This window comes from Hemicordylus capensis, chromosome 1 (assembly GCF_027244095.1).
Source record: "Hemicordylus capensis ecotype Gifberg chromosome 1, rHemCap1.1.pri, whole genome shotgun sequence".
Taxonomy (NCBI): domain Eukaryota; kingdom Metazoa; phylum Chordata; class Lepidosauria; order Squamata; family Cordylidae; genus Hemicordylus; species Hemicordylus capensis.
In genome coordinates this window covers 274,486,958-274,503,019 of record NC_069657.1, presented here as the reverse complement: position 1 = coordinate 274,503,019, position 16,062 = coordinate 274,486,958, and the positions used below count along the sequence as shown (strand labels likewise).

General features: G+C 44.9%; 1 long non-coding RNA gene across 2 annotated transcripts; it reads right to left on the bottom strand.

Moving 5' to 3' along the window:
* Positions 1-13,801: 13,801 nt before the first annotated feature.
* Positions 13,802-15,855, bottom strand: LOC128340264 (uncharacterized). Of its 2 annotated transcripts, none has more exons than XR_008313557.1 (3): positions 15,431-15,855; positions 14,439-14,513; positions 13,802-14,042 (listed from the first exon to the last, which is right to left on the bottom strand). It is a non-coding gene; the product is annotated as an uncharacterized LOC128340264 (long non-coding RNA). The 2 variants fall into 2 exon arrangements; XR_008313558.1 differs by having other exon boundaries at positions 14,439-14,516; positions 15,431-15,503.
* Positions 15,856-16,062: the final 207 nt, after the last annotated feature.

The window sequence follows — 16,062 nt, the reverse complement described above, 5'->3', positions numbered from 1 at the left end:
CACGGCCAGCACCATAAATCTAGTCCAGAAGAGGACTGGTAACCAATGAAGCTGCCTCAGGATGGGTGTGAAACTCATGAAGTGACTTGCACCCACAAGCATCCTTGCAGCAGCATTCTGGATCAGCTGAAGCTTCAGAACCGTCTTCAAGGTCAGCCCATGTAGAGCGCATTGCAGTAGTCCAATCTGGATTTTACCTACGTAGTAGGCCAATCTGGATGTGACTGAAGTCAGGTCTAACTTCTCCAAGTAGGGTTGCAGCTGGTGTACCAGCCATAACTGGTAAAAGGCACTTCTGCACACGACCACCTGCACCTCTTAATAGGAGAGGATACTTCAAATTTCTGATTTGTATGTATATGCAAAAAATAGAATTATATAACAGCTCTAAATCAAGGTAGTAAGGATCAACAGATGCTTTACAAATACAACCCCACCTCATGCTGCTGAGTTCAGTCTTCTGGTAACTATTAAGGTCAGAAACCGTCAAATTATGCTGCAGAAAGTTGAAGTCAAATAATCCTTTAATTTGAACCTACTAACACAACAAATATTTATATATCACTCTTCAACCCAAGTTTTCAAAGCGGTTTACATAGAAAAATAAATAATACATAAATAATATGAACCAGTAATACGTTTCCACAGAATGCACAAAGAAATTAAAGCATATTCATTCTTTGCTTGCTCGAAACATCAAATTGTAATTTGCCCCCACTTTCCTCTTGACTTGCTCAATTTAAACAGTCGGTTGCACTGATATTTTTTTTTAAAAAAGCTTTTCTACGGCTAACATTTTCAGCTGCCAAACCAATAACATTGTAATAAAAACCACAGTGCAAACCCATTAGCATAAAAAGTAATTAAAAGTTCATGCTTCTGCCTTTTTTTGTCTCTGAAAAATTCTTTCCCCCTTCTGTTGTATGCTGGGTTAACAAATCCCTTTGCTTCCTTTTCACTTTAAGATAGCTTTGGAGGCTTGCAGTTCAGGCATGCTTAGCATCCTGATCACTCTGTTTTTGTTAGGCTTCCTTTGCTCTTCCATTAAAGATAGCTTCTTGGTTTTTCAGCAAACACCAACAGAACACAATGAGGGTATTCTCACAATCACTGGAAAGCGGGCTAAGGGAGCTTAGCCCGCTTTCCAGTCATCACGAGAACACTATCATTTGTTGAGCTACATTCAGAAAGGCATAAGCAGAGATTTGTGCATCCTCTAGTCTGTACTAAAAGAGAGAGAAATTCTGTGGAATTCTTCAAACCATATAATCATGCAAGCTGACTGGACTGTATAAGCTTATTTTGCATAATTCTGCTTCCACTAGTCATGGAGAGACATGTCGCAACAGAAGGGCTACAGTCCTTTCATAAGACTCTGAACACGTAAAAGGGCCTCCAAACAGGCTTGTGCACATCCCTACTCACCACCTCCTTCAGAGTCTTGACCCAAAGAGCAAACAGGCAAGGGATTTCCTTGTAGAGGGGCAGAAGTCCCAAGCCGCATGACAGGAGCACACCGGCCAAACAGTATGGAGCAGGGTCAACCCACGCATGCTACCTCTTCCTCTGCTATCAGGCCACTGCTGCTATCAGGCCCAAAGTCCAAAGGAGAGCTCTGGAGGACAAGCCTCCCAGTCGCTCATCCACTCTTGGACTTCCGGGTAAGGAGGATGGGAGCAACCATTGGTTGCTCTGTCACGCCCCTCCTGCACCTGGCAGCCAATCTAGGAAACCCAAAGGCTTTGTGCCTTATTCACAGGCAGGCTGGGTCAAACAAGCTGTGTCCAGAACTAGCCTGGGCAAAGAGCTGGAATACCCACCACACTGTGCATGAGGTAACTGCTAGCTTGCCAGGTTCAAGGTGCTAAAAAAGGCTATTGCTGAATGAGCAAAATGTAAGAGTGAGTAAATAGATACCTATCGTTTGAAAGCTATATAGATACCTATCATTTGATGGTGTTTAGCCTCCCTTGGACATTTAGGTCTGCAAGGTTGCAATATTCCTTTGATATCACTGGTCAGGAAGTTTCAGCTGGACAGTTGTCCTCTGCAGAGTAATTTCACTCATTCATAGCAAGGAGAATCTAACCTCCTGGAGAAGTAACTGCATTTTGAATTACTATACTTGATATATTTTGAAATCGGGCAACATACAACTTTCAAAAAAATACTTGCAAAATACAGAATACTTGGAGGTCATTTGTGACCAGCCTTCTGAGGGTAGGAGAGGGTTAAGCTCAGTACAGAGGCTTTTCTGGAGCCATGGGAACCTCCTATCCATCACCTGTTAAGCTGGAGTACTGTTTTTCTCTCCTGCCCTTAACCTAGGTAGGACATAAATTCCCGCTGTCCTACCTCAGCTTCAGATCATATGGGTGTTCAGAGCTGCTTCTGTAGTCAACCTTGAGCCCCTGGTGGCGCAGTGGTAAAACTGCCGCCCTGTAACCAGAAGGTTACAAGTTCGATCCTGACCAGGGGCTCAAGGTTGACTCAGCCTTCCATCCTTCCGAGGTCGGTAAAATGAGTACCCAGAATGTTGGGGGCAATATGCTAAAAATCATTGTAAACCACTTAGAGAGCTCCGGCTATAGAGCGGTATATAAATGTAAGTGCTATTGCTATTGCTATAGCTCCTGGGAGCTAGTGCTCATGTTTATGAGAGAGTCTAGGGGAAAGCGGGAGAGGCGTGCTGCAGCATTGCAGAGGGCTGTCCCTCCACTGCCTGCACAGTGCATTGTGGAATGCAGGAGGACGTCCTCCTGCCAATCCCACTTGGGAAATCCACTGCATGCCCGTTGTGTGGGGCATGAGCAGCAGAGCCCAGAAGAGTCTTGGATTGCCTGGGGGAAGGCACATAGGATCCTGCCTTCCCCTCAGCCTTGGTCGTGTGAACAACCTTTTGATCTCTTCTGTATTTTGCATTTCAACAGTAATATTGTACACATAGTTTCTTGACTTCCTATATGCCGTCATTTAAAGCAAATGAAGATTGAATGAATGCATAAAGTTAGGTCATATATGGTTGGAAGGTAATGAGGTGGCAGAAAAGGACTCCCCATCCCAAATGTAAAATAGACGTGTCTCTGCATCTGTGTTCATTCATGCAGAGCCTTAAAATCTGGTATGAGATCTGAAGTTTGCTCCTCTATTTTACTAGTCCTTTCCTGGTGTGTTTGTGCACCACAGGCAAAAATGTCATACGCATCTTACCTTGGAACATTGGAAGCTGCCATATACTGAATCAGACCATAGGTTCATCTAGCTCAGTATTGTTTACACAGACTAGCAGCGGCTTCTCCAAGGCTGTAGGCAGGAGTCTCTCTCAGTCGTATCTTGGATGCTAGGGAGGGAACTTGGAGCCTTCTGCTGTTCCCAGAGCGGCTCCATCCCCTAAGAGGAATATCTTACAGTGCTCACACACGGGTATAGCATTCATTGGATGAGGGTGTGCAAATGTCCCTGGGCCTGGAGGGTCAAAGGGCCCACAAGGGCCCCACCCCCACCCTGCCTGCCTCCATTTCCCATCTATTTACCCATAGTGGTGGCAGAGGATGGACCTCTCCCCCCATGCCATTCCCTGTCATACGACACTCTCCCTACTCAAACTACACAGGTGCAAGATAAGCTAGTGCACCAGCTGGGAAATGGGGAGCCCCACATGCCACTGGGGAGAAGCCAGTCTGCCTGCCAAGAAGCCAGATTGCCCACCCGCCGAGAAGCCCATCAGCCGCTGCCAAGGGTAAATAGAGGGGGAAGCAGGGCGGGGCTTGGAAGTAGAGGGTGTGGCTTCAGCACTGGGATGCAGGAGCCCCCCAGACAACTTTGTCCCTGGGCCACTGGGAGCCTCCCTATGCCATTGCTCACACATCAAGTTTCCCATTCATATGCAACCAGGGCAGACCCTGCTTAGCTAAGGGGTCAAGTCAATCAATCGGTTTTTACTACAGCCGTTGGCCAGCCAAGAGATAAAACTCAGAATAACAAATATAACTAATATACACAAATAGTGACTGAAAATTACACACAATAAAACAGTAAACAAACATCCAGGATAGATTACTTTAAAAACAACAAAACAACTCCTAAAATTGAGACCTTAATCTCATAGCAATATAAAAAAAATTTGGCCACCACTTTTGTGATCTCACAGCTTGTGTCCGCAAGGCAATATTGTGAATAAAGAAGCTCACACCTTCCAGGAAATCTAACTAACAGCGGGGAAATAAGATCTTCTCTAACACCTTGATACAAAGAGCACTATAACAAAACATGGGTAACAGTTTCCAGGAGACCAGAGCCACAAGAGCAGAAAACCGTAGCTGAAGAATCCTTAGCGAACCTCCTTTCCAAAAGAGCAGCACATTTAAGCGAGCCCGAGCAAACGCCTCCCGAAACTTGGAGAAGTGAAATGTTGTTAGATAATTTTCACCTCTATCTCCTGTAGGGGGGGGGGAATCCCAAAATGTAGGGGAGAGCAGGTCCTGTTAGCCGAAGACATAAGTTCCTGACGTTCAGTGTCATGCAACCATAGAAATAGTGTTTCTTTCACCTTATTATTCTCCAGAGTAAGTAGTTCAGAAGGAGAGAGCCCCAATTGCATTATTTTGTTGTATACATAAGATATCCAGGGGTTTGGATAAGAGTCCAACCATAAGTAACGGAAAAAAGAAAATTCCTGAATCTCTAAACAGAGTTTAATCCATCTAGTAAAAGTAGATTCCCAAGCTTTACAGACTATAGAAAAAGACCCAGATTCCAGGCAAAGAACAGAACATGGCACGCACCTAGGCAGTGCAAAGATTGCTCTTAGGAATATAGACTGTACTCTCTCCAATTCAATTGTTACCCCCTGTATCCATAATGAGGCTTCAAAAAGTAATTGAGCCACAATCTTAGCCCGAAATATCTGGATTGCCATAGGTATATACTGGCCTCCTTTAGAATAGTAGAAGCGCAAAAAGGCACTAAGAGTTTTATGGGCTATATAGATGGAGGACAGCCTGTGGATATTCGAGTTAAGATTATATTGGGGGGAAATGCCTAAATATTTGTATTTGTAAACCTGCTCAATACGGTTCTGGTTTACTACCCATTTGTATACTTTCCTGGATTTAGAAAAAACCAGGACTTTTGATTTTTTATAATTGATAACGGACTTCTTATTGTTGCAGTAGCAGGCAAAAGCATACAGCAATCCTTGCAAACCCAATTTAGTCTGAGATAATACAGCCGCGTCTTCCACGTATAACAACACTGGCACTCATTTATCAGACAGCTTCAGTGCATGTGAATCCACCTTTTCCAGACATTGGGCCAAATCATTAATTAAAAAGTTTAAACAATGTAGGGGCCAAGACACAACCCTGTCTGACCCTGCGAGTAGAAGGAGTTGAATCAGTTAAAGCCCCATTAGTGGCATACCTAACCCGTAATGAAGATGTGGAATACAGCTGCATCATCAGGAATAACAGTCTCTTGTCTATTGTAGTTTTTTCAAGTTTGGACCATAATAAGTGTCTGGAAATTGAATCAAACACAGATTTTAAATCTATAAAAGCAACAAAAAGTTTGTTGCTTTTATATTCTAGTTGCTTTAGGGCCACTAGAATATTTCTTCACTAGATGATACAAGATCATACAATGATCTAGAGTAAAGTGGCCTGCTCTAAAACCTGCTTGCTCAATGCCAAGAATCTGGTTCTCTGAGATCCATGCCTCAAGCTTATCCAATAGATAAAGAGCATATAACTTACCAACCATGGACAGCAAGCTTATGGGCCTATAATTAGATGGATCCAAATGAGAACCATTTTTAAATATGGGAACAACTATTGCTGTTTTCCATTGCTCTGGTATAATTCCTGTGCTGTTAATAGATGTAAATAAATTGGCTAAAACTAAGGCCCACCATTCTATATTAGCTTTTAATAGTTGAGGAAGAATAAGGTCTGGACCAGGGGTTTTTCCAGTTTTTAAACATCCTACTAAATTCATTATTTCTGCAGGAGTAATGGGGGGCCAATGGGGTAACACATTGATCAGAGGTTGTACAAAAACCTGGCTGGGCTGTGCATCATTATAAACCGTAAAAAAGTGGGTTTCCCACGATCTAGCCAAAATCCTACAAGGCATGTTAACTCGGCTTGTTATATAAACAATTCTCCAAAAAGTGTGGCTATCTTTATTATTAGTAGCCATTATAAGATTATTCCAGGCATTTCATGAGGCTTGATGTTTAGCAAATTTGAGACTGCTTTTGTATGCTTTCTTTATCTGAAATAGATTGGTGGGAGAGTTTGTTCTGAGCCCGATCTATACTCTCTGTAAATACTCTTCAATTGTTTGCATAGTGTCCTGTAGCGCCAGTCAAACCAATTATTAGTTGCTCTCTTGCAGTGAGCATATGAAGACTGTAACTTGCTCAGACATGAAAACTTTTGAATAAGAGCATCTTCTAATTTTATATAAGCAGTAATGGTTTGCGGGCCCAAATGTGCTTGCACAATAGAGTTATATAGATTTCTACCTTTGGGAGAATCATAGAACATAGATATCTCATTTTCTACTTCCTTTGACCATTTTATTTTGCAGCTTGAATTGGTAGAGCTATCATCAATAACACAGGGAAAAAGATTATCCCTCCTTTCCTGGGGAAGATCTAGATAAATGAACATAGGAAAATGATCACTAAAAATTTGCTCCCCCACCTCAAAAGAAGTGACATAAAGAAGAATAGATTCAGAAACCATAACATAATCCACAACACTACTCCCCCGCGAGGAAAGAAACATGTATTCCCCAGGAATATCCGGGGGTATAGTACCATTTAATATTGTCACCTCAAATATCCTAGATAGATAGATCAGTTGGGCTCCTGATGAATTGATGGCTTTATCTTTAGAAAAACAATTGGAAACAGGGGCACTGTCTATACACTTGCCCCATTTCCAAAAATGAGAGGCCATCAGTGTCGTATCATCAGTACCACATCTAGAGTTAAAATCCCCCATAAGGATTATAGAAGCATAAGGATAGTTCAATATTGTTTCAGTTATATATAAATCCAACTGTTGTCAAATAGTAGTTGAAGAATTGAGTGTTTGACCCGGAGGCAATTAAACAATAACAAATCTCCGCTTTTAGCCTTAATCAGAATTGCCATAGCATAAAGGGGAAGGTCAGATAATCGAATGGATTCTACATTCAAAGCTAACGATTTGGAGCATACTAATCCGGCCTTCAGCCGTCCCCTGTTAGTATCCGAATCAGCTTTCAATGAGTAAATAGTATAGCCACTGATATTAATCTCTTCTTTTGTCCATGTCTCCTGAAACACTAAAATATCCCACTGTTGTATGAAGGTAATAAACTCTATATCATATCTCTTCGCATTCCACCCAGCAATATTCCAACCAAGAATTTTCCAGGTTGACTGTTTACAGCTCGCATTACAAATCTCCGATTGAGCAGGAATAGATTGTTCAAGTCAAGATTCCGAAAATAAAGGTCCAGTGCCATTTCCCGTCAGTAATGTTAGCACAGGGGATTTCACCTCTGAAAAACTTTCCATATCCCCTTCAGACAGTGCAAAACCAGACATAGGCATCAAATAATCCTGCTTATAAAAAACAGACTGAAATTGTCATTTCTGCAAAAGAGGACTTGATAACTTTTCCAAGCTACCTAAGGTCTTTTCCAAGGGAGGAAAAAAATTTGAGATTTTAGTCTGTCTCAGGTGGTGTAAATCAGCAGTGGGCAAGCTGCACAGTTGATCCTTCATGCAGGAGGACTTAAATTTATCATTCTCCTGTAAATAAGGAGGTGTAATAATATTTCTTACTCTTTCCTCCTGTAGCGTCTTCTTCCTTTGATTTCGAAAATGAGAAACCAGCAAATTAGATTCTATACTGGAACAAACAGTCCCACGAGGGAGCAAGGCTGAAGACCTTTCCAAAGCAGAGCTTGAGAAAGAAGTTGGACTCCCAGGAGATACAGTGAGAAGATTTTTCCTAAATTTATGGTTATTGGCCAAGATGGATTCAAGGCGGGATAATTTGGCAATATTCAGCCAAAGGCCATCCTTAAGGAGGGAGGGAGGATTGCAGTTCATATCATCCTCCACCACAGATGGCTCCGAGATGTCAGACGAGGTAGGCGACTGATAAAAACTCCTAAGGCCCTGGTTGGCACCAGGTGGCACTATTGAAGGCATGTCCAGCAGATTTTCTATAAGATCAGACAGATCAGGGATAAATGGTTCCGAAGTTGGGCCAACTTCCGAAATAGTCATTGGGATGAAAGCCTTGGACTCCCCCAGTGGAAGTAAGGCAGGATCAAAAGATAAAGAGGAGACAGATGCAGGGGACACCAGGAGACTATCATGAGAAGAGCAGACTGGAAGATCAGATAAGTGGCACAGCCGGGCTTCTTTATGGGTGGGAGAGGATTCCCTTGGGGCACTTAACTGAGAAGAAGCGGCGGGCCCCTGAGAGACCCTGATCCTAACCTCCCCAGAATTGATGAGTTCTGTAAAAACCCGTCTAGGGACGATATTCCACTTTGCCAAGTGGTCTCTCATTTGTTGTAACAAGGACAAAGGAATCAAATCTCTAGTAAACATCAGCTGTAATTTTAATATACAAAGTGATGTAGAATCCAGCAGAGAAAAGTCCTCCAGATCAACCACGTGAGGATAAAATGCTAGCAGGGAAGCAAGCGAGCTAGCAATTTGGTCCTTAGAATGCCATCTGTCACTATTATAAGAGTTCGAAATTTCCCCCAAAAAACAGTTGGTTAGAATGATAAATTGGAGAATAGGAAGATTTCTCATCAGCACATACCCTCCCCTTGTCAGCCAAAAAAGTTTGTAAAGGGGTTCCTCTATGTTGGTGGCGAGGGCTATGGGCCAGAGAAGTCAGGAGGGAGTAAGAAGACACCTCTGTCTAGGTCCCCGCTTCAATAGTAGTGGAGAAGCCCTTGTTAGGCTTATTAAGCGAATTGCCATCAAGACAGTAACACCTAAAGGCTCTCCTCGTCTCAGATAGCAGGTGTTCCAACAGCTCAGTAACAGCTGTGATATGATGGAAGAGCAGCTTCAGGGACTCCTGAACCAAAAGAGCCATACTGGACGCAGATCCCTCCGCAAGCTCAAATGAAGGCTTTCGACTTGTGGCCGATCCTTGCTTGGGGAGAGGAGAGGTAACAGGAGTTTCCCGCAAAATAAGAGGTGGTTCCTCAACTCCACTCTCCATCTGGGCAGCAGGCAGAGCTGAAGAATTCTTATGAGCCACACAGCTTGCATAAGAGTACATACAACAACAAACAGTAGGCTCAGAAGTTTGGCTAGGCGAAAGAAAATTGCTCTCCTCCATAATATCCTTTGAATTACAGCTTAATTGCACAGGGGAGGACAGCTGGGAAGAGAAGGAGAAACGCCTAGGAGGAGAATACTCCGCTCTCTGCAGTGAGATACTTCTCACTCTGCAGTGAGAATACTGCAGCACTCTTTTGTCACTCAATACTTCTCACTCTGCAGTGAGAATACTGCAGCACTCTTTTGTCAATCACCAAAGAGGTATTTGCTGAAGGGCAACATTTCCCCCCTGCTCTTTTAAGTTTATGGAGAGTCTTGGATTTAGAAATAGTTCTTTTTTTGAGCTTAGGACCCATCATTCATTACACTCCCCTGCATTCGTGTTCCAATAGTCCAGATAGCCCAAATGGTGAAATAGCCCGAATAAATCTGGCAATGCCCTTGGCCCCTAGTAGAACCCAGAGTAAAGGAAAAAAAAAAAAACTGAACAAACCATCCGAAGGAAGGATTTATGGGCCATTAAAATCAAAACTCAGGAGAGCGAAGAAAAACGCTTGTGCTCCCGGGAGTGTCAACCAGCAGCAGGGAGAACTGCAAGAAACAGCTCACGGTCAAGTCATGCTTGCTACCACAAGAACAGCTCGCACAAGACCAGCTCCCTTGGTCAGCCACTACATTTTAACAGGGTGCATCTTTTGAGCTGAGCAAAGTCTGAAGGGTCAACATTAGTTCTGCCAACCAACCCATTGAGCTGAGAACCTCTATGGCTCTTCACAGTGGGTCTTAGGGCCCTTAGAACATTTCACACAGCCATGGTTTGCTTTATTGTTGAAAAGCAACCTCAGAGACTTCAGCCGAGAGTAGTGGTAGTTGGGTGCTACTTAATTCTTCCCCTTTCTACCATTTGTCTGCTCAAAACCCAAACCCCCAAACTGTTTTCCTATGGATGGGAGGAAAAGATCCAGGGTTCAAATGAGAGCAAGGGAAAAAAGCATCTCCTCTTCTCTGCTGCTTTTCTGTTCTCGGTTGCAGCCTTTGAGGCTGCCTTTCAGTTAAAGCAGGCATTTCCAACCCATGGTACTCCAGATGTTCATCATCCCTGGCCACAATAAATTGTAGCTGAGGATAATGGGAGTTGCAGTTCAGCAACATTTGGTGTACCACAGGTTGGGAACTCCTGAGTTAAAGAAACCAAACAAAACACAAAACAAACCTTCAGGAGAAAGAAGCATGCTTCTTAGTGTTAACATGTAGTTAGGCCCTTAAAAAATCCATTGCTTGTATCTTGGCTTGCATGAGAGAAAGCAGCTTACAGCTTAATTCTGTGCATATTTATATAGAGGCAAATGTACATAGGACTGAAGTCTTTTAACCTGATTCTGTGAACATTTACTCAGAAATCCAGCCCACTGTGTTCATGGGGCTCACTCCCAGATATGTCTACATAGAACTACCACCTTTGATACATAATAGGGATGATGACTTTGTGATCAGGATCACTGTTGAAAGACAGGAAGGAAGTACTAAGAGGCAGATTCCTCTTAGCCTTGCCATTCCTAATGCATTACCTGTTGGAGATGGAGTTCCAGTGCATTGACATTTTGCACCAACTATCCTAATGACCACTAGGGGCATTGGAGATAGAGACAGTGAATTAAGGTCTCCCTATCTGTCCCTACTCTATGACCCCTGATCTGACGCTTCAGCACTTTCTGTGCTGAAGCACAATCCTTCCTTTCCTCTTAGAGAGCAGATGGAAACATATCTATCTCTTCCTCCCTCCCTCCTTACCTATTCCTTATGTTGTCCTTTACATTAGGATTAGGTATTTCCTATCCAAATGTACTTAACTAATAAATACTTAATATTTAGCTCTACAAGCATCTCTGTATGCTTTCTCTAAATAGCTGCAACAACGCAACCACCCTCTGCTACTTATTCCGTAACTGGAGTGTGTGCTCTCTTCCTTTGTGCTCTGCTGATTACCTGCTGGGGGTAAAATTAACAACCCCTAACATTACCAAGCAGTAAGTGATTGGCATCATATCTGAAAGTTCCAATTGGCTCTTTAACATTTCAGAATGAACCTGCTCAGATCTCCTTTGAGTTTTCTGATTGTTTGGATGCATTCATGAACCACCACCACCACCCCACCCACCACCCCACACACAAAAAACAGTATAGAACTGCTCCAAAAGCCTTATGAGCACTGGTGTTGGTTTGCTATCATTCAGCAGCAAAGGCAGTATGCATTCCACACAGGCAGTGGTTACATAAGGCTAAGTATATGATGCAAGTGCCTGTTATATAGACGTAGCCTGAGAAACAGAAATGTGGCTCTTCCTAGAAATGCCAAGCAATATGTGAAGTGATGAATATGTCAGATGTTGCCAGAAGATTTATTCCATTAACTGGCTGTGAACTCTCTAGCTAAGGATCACACAAGTGAGATGCAGACCAAGCTCTACTGTATTGCATTAATTAAATAGGGAGATACAAGTTCTGTCCATCGGGCCAAATCTTGCCTTTCTTGAACTAAGCACTCTTGCCCTGGATTCTGTTTTTGTATTTTTTGTCCTTAAACCTACTATACCTAGTAGTAGTTTGTGGATACTTTCAAATTAAAAAAACACCATGACCAATATACAGACAATCTGAACCCAATGTGTTCATAAAGGGGACCATATATAGACACTGAGACTTTTCGCATGACTAAATGGGGTGTGTGCTGCAGGGAAGGCAGGATCCTACCTTCCTGCTCCCAGATAACCAGAGCCTCCTTTTGGTCCTGCAGCTTGCACACCCACATGAACTGAGGTGGTCTCCAGAGCTGAAACCAGGAGCTGTGGCCTCCAGCTATACCACAATGCATTGTGTGAGCAGTGGAGAGGCAGCCCTTCATACAGCAACAGCTCTACTCTCCCTGGCCCCACTTTCCACCCGACTGTGGTTAACGTGGCTGCCAGCAACTGGGGAACAGTTTCAAAGGCACCGGCTGCACAGATGACCAAATCAAAAGATAGGACGGGCTCCATTTTTGTGCTACCTCACTTTTAACTTTGGTAGTGGATGTGGGCTACCCAGGTTTGGAATTGCTAGGTTGGGAGGACTCCTGCTGCCCCAGATGACCAGAGGTTCCTGTTATCCCTCTCTTATGCAGGAATCTGTAGTCTCAGAACAGGCTCAAACATGACCTGATGTGTTCATAAAGGGGAGGCTGGCTGAGTGTATAAACGCAATAGCACTCCTTCAGGGCCATTCCACACTTGGGGCAGGTTTGGACGATACCTCCCAGCAATTAAAAGTGTCCCTCACTGAGTGCATACCCAATGTGATGTCTTTTGTGACCTTCTGATGACCTCCTGGTGAGTCCCTTTATCATTTGGGAGAGCGCTGTTCATTTGTATTGCAGCTCTACAAACACTTCAAATAGAAAATCCAAATCCAACATTAGTTTTTGGAACATGTGTAGAGCAGCTATTTGGAACACACACAAACACACACAGTGATAAATAGACATGCCAAGATGTAACAAAAGATGTAATGATGGGTGTGCACTTGGTGTGTGGGCTAGGGAGGCATCATTCAAACCGTCCTATTATGTGTCAGCAAACCCTGGTTTTTCACTGAGTATACACTTGACAATGTGTGGTCTGAGTGCAGTGTATGGTTGTGAAGCTGCATAAAGTTGCAGAGCTGTGCAAAATTGTGGTGTTCCATGATGTTGTACAACTGCTAGTGAAAGACCTTCACTGGGACATATAGAAGGTTGCCCTACAAGATTGTGCAATGATATTGCGGAATAGTCTTGAGTAACAATGTTGTGGAACAGTTGTTGTGCAGTGATGTTGAATGGCCATTGCTTAACGATGTTATGCAATGAGTGTTCTGCAATTTGTCAATCTCTTCTGTGAGTGCAAGGCATAATCTCAAACAGGCGTCCTTTCTTTGCACAACATCCTTTAGTTAGCAAAACAGCACTAGCATAATGCTCTTTGGAATGCAAACTCCTAGTCTGGAACGCAAACTCCTGATGTAGTGGAACTTGCCTGCACAACATCCTTGCACAAGTGCAGTATCCTTCCCCAAGCACACTGTAAGGATGTTGGCTACTGATCCTTTTGACACAACCTAAAACAGTCCTTTGGGAGTTACAGTATCACACTGTTAAGTACACGTTTATCACCTACGGGTACCACTTAGCCAGGATCTGATTTGTTCTGCCCTAAAACAGAATATTGTACACAGAGATAAAATATTGCAACTAGAGAAGGCAAATCCTGTGATGTGGATTGCTGGGAATTGTAGGATTCTATGGTGATGTGTACTCTGCTGCCATCTTCTGTTCCTTCTAGTAAGCTACAAACGGTTCTGACTAAGAAGCAAATTTCCATGGAGGAATGATGGCTTTTGTAACATGTTATACTCCCGTTTTGTAAAATAGCCCTTTTGGCAAATGAATTGAGCCTTACTAAGTTCATTTAAAAGTGCAGGCTAATGCATATAATATTTTAATAAGCTGTTTTTGTGATGATTTAATTGCAGCTGCAAAGCTTGGGGGGGGGGCAGATGGCAGGCGTACCAGCTGGGAGTAGCAGTGAAAGGCATCTTTCCCACTAACGTTTCTTACATGTGATTAACTTGAAAGGTGAGACATGGAATCTTGGAAGCCGAAGGGGAGATTTGTAGTCAGGCATGGGTAGATACAAAACCTTTCTTCTGTTGGTTCCTGTATAGGATGTATAAAGATGTATTTGTTAGTGATACCACAAATTACTAAAAACAGGTTGGGAATCATAATGAAATATTTCTGTGCAATTTCAACAATGTACTTTTTGTTGAATGTACAAGAAAGCACATCAGAGGCGTAACAAGGGGGAGGCAGGCAGGCCACGTGCCCTAGGCGCTACTTGAGGGGGGCACAAAAATTCCACTGACTTCCCCGCCCCCCCAGTGACCCACCTTCCCCCCACAAAATTTTAGCTTATTTGGCGCCTCCGGGCTCCGCTGCGGTGCCCCATCTCAGCTCTGGGCTGCTGCTCATCATGGCTGCATTGGCTGGACCTCTCCTGGCACTCCCAGACTCCCCCCCACCCCTTCGTGCTTGCGCAGCGCGAGATCTCACCGGCAAGTCATCACGCGTGCACTGCATGCTGCTGGGAGAGTGTCTGGCTGGTCTTCGTTCTGACTGTGTGCGTGCCTGCTGGGAGCCGGAGGATCATTCATCACTGCCAGCCAAACTTCATGGCTCCACTCAAAACAAAGCCCCCTGCTGCCAGCATCCAGGTGTGTGTGTGTTATTTTTTTTTTAAATCTTTTCTTTTAATTAAATTTAGGGGAGGTTGAGGTGGGTCAGAAAATGGTTGGGGGCGGGCTGTGTTTGGGGCTTCGTTCGGTGCTCTCTCAGGGGATGTCTTGGGCCGGGGGTTGGCAGGGTGGCGGGCAACCTCCCCGAGTTCAGGCAAGCGGACAGTGTGTGTTTGTTGTGGGGGCTCCCCCCGCAAAAAAGCGTGCTCGTGTTCTTGGAGCTCGGCGGGGGTGGGCAGGTGACAGACAATAACAGATTACTGGGAGGGAGTGGCAAAGGCGGTGGATGGCGGCGGCGGCGCAGCAGAGAGCCTTTTAGAAGCCTGGCTTTAGCCAGCTAGGCTGGGGATGGACACAAGAAGCTGAGCGAGAAGCTCTTTCTGTCCCCTGACTGAGTTGCTCGCTCGGCTCATCGTGCCCTGGTCCGGGGCCCTGCCCGAGAGCGAGGGAGCTGCCGGCCACGGCCCGCCCGCACAGGAGGGAGCTTCCCAGCTCGCCCGGCAGGCAAGCATTGTGTGTCCCGCCGCCCACTTGAGCAGGCCCTGGCAGCATGGCCACCATTTCAATCCCAGCCCACCCAGGTTTTCCTCCTCCAACACTTGGATTTTGCCTGCCTTTTCCCCCTAGCCTGAGCAGCACACCCTGGGCTGGAGCCTGTAGACATGGGGGGACATAGAGCTTACTTGTCCCCCCCACAAAAAAATTCTTCCCTGCACCCACCCCACTGACTGTTTTTCCTCCAGCGCGTCTCGCTATCCTCCCACTCCCCCGCATCACAAAGACCAGCTGGCTGCCTGCTCTCTCACTCACTCAAGTGAGGTTTCTCCCCTGCTGCCACCACCGCCATTAGCAGAATCAGGGGGAGGGAAGGGTTAATGTTTCCTCTTGCTTGCCTCTCTTCTTGTGGCACCAGCTACAGCCACCTAATTGGCTCTCCCTGGAGTTCCTTCCTCTCTGCATTCCATAGATAGCAAGCCAGCCTGGAGGGAAAGCTGAGCAGCTCCTTAATGCAAGTAAACACCGTTTCCCTCCCTTGCGCTAAGTTGTTCTCTCTTTTATACATCTTCTTTCTTGCCCGCGCGAATGGGAGGGAGGAGGACGGGTGGTAGCAGGACTCCCTCCAGGGACCGCTGCTCGCCCGTCTGCCAGCCCCCCCCAGTCCACTCCTCGTCCTATCGCCTGAAACAGGCCGGGCGGACACAACACAAAAGCTTAGCACAACACAAAAGCGCAAACAGAACAGATGAGATCGCATGGTAGTTTAACTTTGGTTGCCATTCCACTACCACACTTTCTGTTGTTTTGGCAACTGCTAACTAATATATGTGCAAAACGGCCAGACCCCGCGGCCGCACGGCCCAACAACACACGCACAGGAGGACCACCCGAGCACCTTCCCCCCGCCCCGACGATCCGTCCCCTACCTGTCCCGGACTCCCTGC